We start from the raw sequence: 7,652 nt of genomic DNA, 5'->3' as shown, positions 1-7,652 counted from the left end.
AGGGTGGTGAGAGTATCCAAGGATGTTCCCAGAGGCACTGTAAGAGTTCCGATAAGGATGGTTTAATCAGCAGTTCCCTCTGGTGAGATCCGTAAACATTTTTGAGGGGTGTTAGGGAATGGCCAAGGACAACGCCGGTGAGAATCCAAGTCCTGAAATGATGAAAGAATGTTTATTCAGCTGGTTCCCTTGGGTTGATCAATGGACTTCCTCAAAGGGAGGGAGGGGGCAGAGTGTCAGATTACAGAGCCTCCAGGCAAATTGAGATAAGGTAGCCTGCGAAGCCAGCTGTGGGAGCCAAATTCAGACAAACAGCATTTGTTTTGGAGACAGGAAGAACTTTACTGAATTGTATCTGCCTTGAGTCGTTGCTGGTCTCACATAGATTCCGAAGAGTACAAATTAAGTGGACACACCACTGATCCATGCCTGAGAATATTCCCCGAGATTTGACCCATCTTGCCAGTGAGTCCTAAGGGCCGCATATGGTCTGCGATTCTTACAAATCACATCCAATTTGCGATCCAGTTCGCTAAGCAATAGAGTCTGGGTGCTCGAGACACAGAGCAAACCTTCACATAAGGCAGCAGCATGGCCAGGCCAGATTAGCTGCAGCCATCTTCTTTGTATGTTGATAAATCAGGATCCAGACAATTCCAAAAACAGGAAACCTGTTATTGTACATTTAATTATATGCAATTTTGGTGTCTTTGGTCAACAGCAGAGATAGACACATCATATTCCACTTCCTCCAGAGACATATCCAGCTGCATACATGTCATCTGGGCATTTCAGCTCACCTGAAGCTTGTCTCAAAAATATTGTCCATTGCGTTTAGAGACCAACTGACTAGATCCACAAAATTACAGTTCGGAAGAAATGTAAAGAGAGCCTCAGAAGCAGTTTCACAGACAGAAAAGAGCAACAAAGCAAAGCGGAAGAGGGAGAGGAGGGAAAAAGTGTCTGCCCTCGGCAAGAGCAAGTGGTGAAGTGATTATTAAAGTGCATGCAAACATTAATGACATTCAGTGTCTACAGAAAATATTGTATTAGTGTGTACAAGCATAAAATTCCATCCATCCATCCATTATCTTCTACCCACTTCTTCCATATTGGGTCGCGGGGTCGCCAGTGCCCATGTCCAGCCATCATTGTGCAAGAGGCAGGGGACACACTGGACAGGTCTCCAGTGCATCACAGAGATACAGAGGCAAACAAGACAAACAATCATTCACTCTCTTACTCACACCTAGGCACAATTTAGAGTTACCAATCATGCATGTGTTTTTGGTCTGTGGGAGGATACCGAGGAAACCGGAGTACCCGGAGAAAACCCACACATGCACGGAGAGAACATGCAAACAAACTCCACACAGAAAGGCCCCAGGACCGGATTTGAACCAGGGACCTGCTCGCTGAGAGGCAGCGGCTCTACCAGTTGTGCCACCATGCTGCCCAGCATAACAGTCAATATACTGTACATTATTACTATTATGTTTCCAACACATCTTGAATCACGCAGAACAGGCTTTATTGTATTTACCTGAGGTGGCCTACAGGAATAATCCAGTGGTTCCCAACCCTTGTTCTTGAGGAATACCGTCCTGCACGTTTTACTTGTTCCCCTGCTTTGACACACCTGATTTGAACGAATGTGTAATTAACAAGCTTTTGCAGCAATTGAAGAAGTAATTAGATCACTGAAACAGGTGTGTTGGAGGAGATAAACAACTGGGAAAAGCAAGATGGTGTTCCTCAAGGACCAGGGTTGGGAACCAAGACTTTCCAAAGCACTGCTTTGGATGAAGACTTCTGTTTCATCTTTGTCCAGATTCCACCTTTATACAGGTTAGTCTCATTGAGCCTCAGGGACTCATTTACAAGACTCATTGTGTTCCTTGGTACATTTTTCTCTGCAGGTGTGTTTTTTATTTTATTGCTTAACTGCTGGACAGCAGTTTGTGCTGTGGGATTATTGTTGTTCTGAAAAATTAAGTTGTTCCTGATCGGAAGCTTCCCAGATGAGGCATGGTGGATACATTGTAAATTACTTTTTTGCATATGTTATTCTATCAGGATCTCCAAGAGCACTTGGAGCCCCAAAACATGAGAGAGACTGCTGTACCTCTGTCCCGATGCTCTCTGTATAAAACGATGAATATTCGATCAGGAATTTGTTAAAAGAAATTCAAGTCGAGTGAAATTTTACACCATCCAAAGTAACATTCAAGATGGCTGACAACCAGAAGTCTGCTGTATGTTGGTTCACAGATCAGCTAATAAAACATCTTAAAGCTGCTCTTTATATATCCATTTTAAGTTTCATTTCTGTACAAAAGGTTCTGTGGTTTGCCAAGTGAAAGACGACACAACAAATTAATTGCACTATAAAAGTAATAACAGCAGACGAGCACATAGTTATCAACATAATTTGCTCTCCTTTAAAAACTAAAGAGCACTTTTTGAAGCTGTGAAAAGAATTCCCATCGGTGCTAATTTGCTACATTTAGTTAAATATCTCTGTTTTGTTGAGCGCCACAGTATCTGCCTCCTCCTGTCCTCTGCTTTTATTTGACAACACACACACACAGTTTCCGTATCATCATCTTGTCTCAGTCGTCTTATTTTTGCTGGTTTCATATTTATTTACCAACGGGGCAGCTCTGACTCCACAGCCTGTTCCGAATGTGCTCTCGCCACTGGATTTTTAATGAATAGAGAAGCATTCACGGATATCTCTTCACTTTGATGTATCAGGAGTCTGGGTCATAATCTTAGTCTCGAGCGGTTACACAGCAGCAGGTGCAGAATGGTAAACTGCAAGCTAGCCTGATGCCCTTTTAAGAATCAAAGATAAAGCTCTAATAGTGTGTAGAAACGCCGGCGTCTCATGAACCACTCGTGTGCCAACTGGCATCACCACAGCACAAGGCAGCAGGTTGAGGTAGACCATCAGAATCCTTATTAACGGTGCCAGTGCTGAGGCATTGAAGCGCTCTTATTACTATTCTCCTGTTCTTCTGTTCCCATCACAATTATCAATGTGCTATCCCTCCCGCAGATTACAAAATAATATGTTAAGATGTGTTTTTCAGTCAGAACTAGGGAGGATATTTGGTAGTACGTACATGAAATTTGCAAAAATAAAATAAAATCAGCCAAATGCATAACTATGAGATTTAAGAGAAACAAATGAAAGAACCCATCCTTTTTTGGAGCTTTATAGCTTCAACATATACACACAGGAAACATCTTTCAAAGGTTAAATGAGCTGTGAAGAGTTGGGGGGTGACAAAGTGGATCAGTTGGTAGAGCTGCTGCCTCTCAGTAAGAAGGGCACCAGTTCAAACCCAAGCCCGGGGCCTTTCTGGGAAGGATTTGCATGTTCTCTCCGTGCATGCGTGGGTTTTCTCCGGGTACTCCGGTTTCCTCCCACAGACCAAAAACATGCATGTTAGGTTGATTGGTAACTCTAAATTGTCTCCAGGTATGGGTGAGAGAGTGAATGGGTGTTTGTCTCGTTTGTCTCTATGTGTCCCTGTGATGGACTGGATACCTGTCCAGGGTGTCCCCCGCATCTTACACAGTGATTGCTGGACATGCGCATCAGTGACCCCCATGACCCGAAAAAGGAAGAAGCGAGTAAAGATGATGGATGGATGGATGGATGGATGGATGGATGGATGGATGGATGGATGGATGAAGAGTTGAGTTTTGTACTCTATCTCTATTAGATTAATGGTGTAGCATTTATGGAGATTATTATTCTATAAAAACATAGACTGTTTATCTTAGAGTGTGATGATACCTCACTCATAGACACCTGCTCAGTTGTATAGATGTGTGTGTATATTTATGTAAACTTTATTATTTATTATAAATAATTATTACGTTCTACACCCTCCTTCCTCAGGTTTGAGTTGGCTCGGTCGCATTCGTCTACACTAGCTCTGTATTAGACAGCATTCAGCTAGGATGAGAAAGAGAAAGAGGAGAGGGCGGACTCCAGAAACCAGTTTATCACCATCAAACTGGTTGGTCCACTGTGTGAGTGTGCTGCTTGTGGGACTGAGTTTGTTGTGGCTCCTCGTACTGATGAAGTCCTTTGGATGAAGAACGAAACATTTCAACACAATGAAACCGTCCAGAAGACCTGACTTCACTTTGTTGGATTTTTTACCTGGATTATTGAGCATGAACTTTGATGAAACGTTAAAATATATTACACTACTTAGAAGCACAAGGGATCCTCAAAGTTATAAAAAGTGGTATTATAGTGATATTGACATCTAAACACAGCTTCCTGCAGGTGATTGGTTAAAGTTGGACTAGTGATAAAATATTTGTAAATGTCTACATCTGGTTTTATATTTAAACAAACTGTGGTATTTTGGCATAGTTAATTTAAAAAATAAAACAAAAGTAAAAACCTTGAATGAATTTGATGTTTCATAAGACATAAGCAAGGCCCTTAACGCCCACCATCTGCTCCCAAACAGGTCTCTCTTGAAAATGAGTCCTCGTGACTCAATGAGACTACCTGTATAAATAAAGGTTAAATAAAGGAAATACAAATAAATACGAAATGCAGAGACATTCCCGTCACACCAACAGACACACCCTGTCAACAGGACTGTCTGTAGTGCAGACATCATGGCTGTTCAGATGATTATACATCTGATTTTACTCCATCTTTTCTTCACAGAATCATCCCACACTTAAACATTTTAGTTATTAAACCTTCTACAATTATTGCAATAAACTATTCTTATTCCTCCTTCCACGCAGTGTGTCTCTCACTGCAATGGAACTTGAAGTTTATTGTTATTTTTATCATTATTTCAAACCTCTCAGGGTGCAGAGTTCATACATCTAAACTCATTAACATCTGTTGCATCAGCTCAGTTTTCTCCTCAAAAACCAGGACTATTTTTGAATTTATTTCTTGTATGACAGACACTTAAAAAAAAAAAAAAAAGACTCTCCTAGATCACTTTTTTCCCCCCAATGCAGCCTAAAGTTTGCACACAGTAACTGTTTGATTCTTTTCCCTCTGTCTGCCTGTATTATTAAGAGAGCTGTCGGCGACGGCCAGGGCAGGTGTGTGGTTACTATGGCAACCATATCAAGCTACTTGCAACAGCTTTAACATACTTTTCTCAGTCATTTGACACTTCTTTTACAGTTTGTACACTGAAATGTCTGCATTTTGTCAGCTATTACTAAAAGAGTGACTAATAACGTTTTATTGAACTTTATAGAAAACAGCTGATTCGTGTTGCAGGTTAGGGCTGCAGCTGCTTTGGCACCTTTGAAAATTGTTGGTGTTATTAATGTCACTTAATGTGTTCAGCATTTTCACGAACACACTCACGCACACAGATTTATAAGCGGTGTCCTTAAGCCCCAGTGGTCCAGCTGCAGCAGGAGGCCTGTCTGAGCGACAACAGTTAGCTCAGTTCAAGCTAGCTGGAGTCATTTACGTAAATGTTCGTTTTGTCACAACCAGATGTAAAACTCTCCTTCCCCCAACAACTGATCCCCAAAGCAAAGCGATCATTTCAAACAAAACCTATCACTCCCATCTGAATGTTTTCTGCTGGACTGTGCGAGCGTGTGTGTGTGTGTGTGTGTTCAATAAAAACATGGATTGCATGCGCTAACACAGACAGATGCACTCATCGTCAGAACTGTGTTTACCATCCGTCCCCATTACGCACACAATTACTCAGAGGCTGAAAACAAGCGGGCTCATTTGCGAGATGCTAAGCTGCACTGGCTGAGGAGATCTCATGCTTTATTAGCCCGTTGTTTGGGAGAGGCCTTCTGACAGGAAGCTGAGCAAATAAATAGATGGATTGATAAAAAGCTTGCTGTGCAGAATTCTTCAAGATGATTTTTTTTTTTTTTTGAGAAATTACGTTGCCATAGTTCGTAACAGATGATCTATTCCCTGAGTGATTTATGAAATCAATTTGTCTTGTTATCGGCAGCCCGACTTTGTCAGATAACATCGCAGCACCATGCGTCCCCCTTTCTTGGGCGAAGAGTGAGACAGAGGCGTGTTTGTGCGTGCGTTGGCATAATAGATATGTTGAAAATACCCATCAGTCACTCTGAGCACTGAAGCTGTTGCATCATGCTGAGAAACATGTAAAAAATGATGCACTGAATGTTGATTATATTCGGCTAAAAGAAGTGAAGGAATTTCCAAAGACTTGAGTCTTGCAGTGTTGGTATGTCTGGTATTCTTCAGGCAGCGCTGCCATTTGTCAGTCAGCTGACTCTGAAACAATCTGCACCCCCCATTCCTAACCAAACACCATCTTTATCTACCGCATGTCTCTGTGGGACCTGGTGACCATCACACCAAACCGAGGATTAAATCAGATTTGGTCAAAATGAACAAAGCATGTTTTCAGATTTGTGTCTTTCTGAGGAACTTTTGATACCTTGATCGTACTGACACCATGAGCTGTTCCAGAAATTTAGATTGATTTGTCTTCCTAATCTGGATTACTCCAGGAAAACTGGTCTGAATTCTATTTTTTTCCTTATGTAATGAGCATTTCTTGACGTCGTATGAAAGAAAAAAATCTCAAACCATATTTGGATATTGAGAAACTGGAAAGTTAAACGGTAACGTTATTTAAAACTTTACTTAATTAAAGAATTGTAGTTGTCACTTTTTAATTGTTACATATTTTATTCAAATTTCCATTAATACTTTTTAGATGTTTTTTTTTATTTATGATTTTCCTAAATTTATGATCAATTGACTGTATTCTTGGATTGTATTATTTTTTCTATACTATTTGTATGTAGGCTTTATATAGGTCCATTGGGTTTTTGCCTCTTCCTGCACTGTTATTATTATTTATTTTCTCTTAATATTTTTGATCTGTATTTTAATTATGCAAACTAAACTAAACTAAAGTCTAATGTTTGCTGGGCACAGTGAAAGTCTAAAGAAATTTAAAGATTTTCTGTTCAAAATCATCCTTAGTTGTTGGTATTTCTCAGAAAAGTTTTGAAAACATACTTTAGGGTTTTATTTCAGACATTTCATTCAAAGGACCCAAAGATAAGGTATTTATTTAATATATTTTGACAAAATGCAAATACAGTAGTCCCTCGTTCATCTCAGGGGATCTGTACCCACGATAAGTGAAAAATTGCCAAGTAGGAAAAGTAGTACAAGTAGTAAGTAGTAGTTTATTTTAGTATTTATATATATATATATATATATATATATATATATATATATATATATACACTATATATATAAAGGTGTTTTAAACCCTTCCCACACTCTTGCAATATTCTAAGCAATGTTTCTAAACTCTAAACGCTCTAAAAGAGCATAGAATGTCATGATTTCAGTTCTCTGCCTCGGCTGCACTCTGTCACCTGCCAGCGCTCTTGGCCACGCCCACTTCTCTGCTACAGAGCGGAGATCAGCTGATCAGCTGCAGGAGGAAGCTTCTCCTGCAGCTGTGGGCTGCACACAGGTGCTAAATCATTTAAAATAATTAATTTTATATTTAAAAATTCCATGCCGATTGTGTGGCTCATCCATCAATCAGCCAATTGTGTTATGTCCAATCTTATTTTCAAAAACCGCGATAGAGAGTCCACGAAAAACAAACTGT

At 40.2% G+C, this 7,652-nt stretch overlaps 1 protein-coding gene across 1 annotated transcript in view; it reads left to right on the top strand.

The window, feature by feature from the left end:
- cdh4 (cadherin 4, type 1, R-cadherin (retinal)) overlaps nt 1-7,652 on the top strand; it is a 446,399-nt gene that overhangs the window by 294,167 nt on the left and 144,580 nt on the right. The window lies entirely within an intron of this gene.

This window comes from Nematolebias whitei, chromosome 7, assembly GCF_014905685.2.
Source record: "Nematolebias whitei isolate Nwh7 chromosome 7, NemWhi1, whole genome shotgun sequence".
Taxonomy (NCBI): domain Eukaryota; kingdom Metazoa; phylum Chordata; class Actinopteri; order Cyprinodontiformes; family Rivulidae; genus Nematolebias; species Nematolebias whitei.
This window is presented reverse-complemented; position numbering and strand designations above follow the sequence as displayed.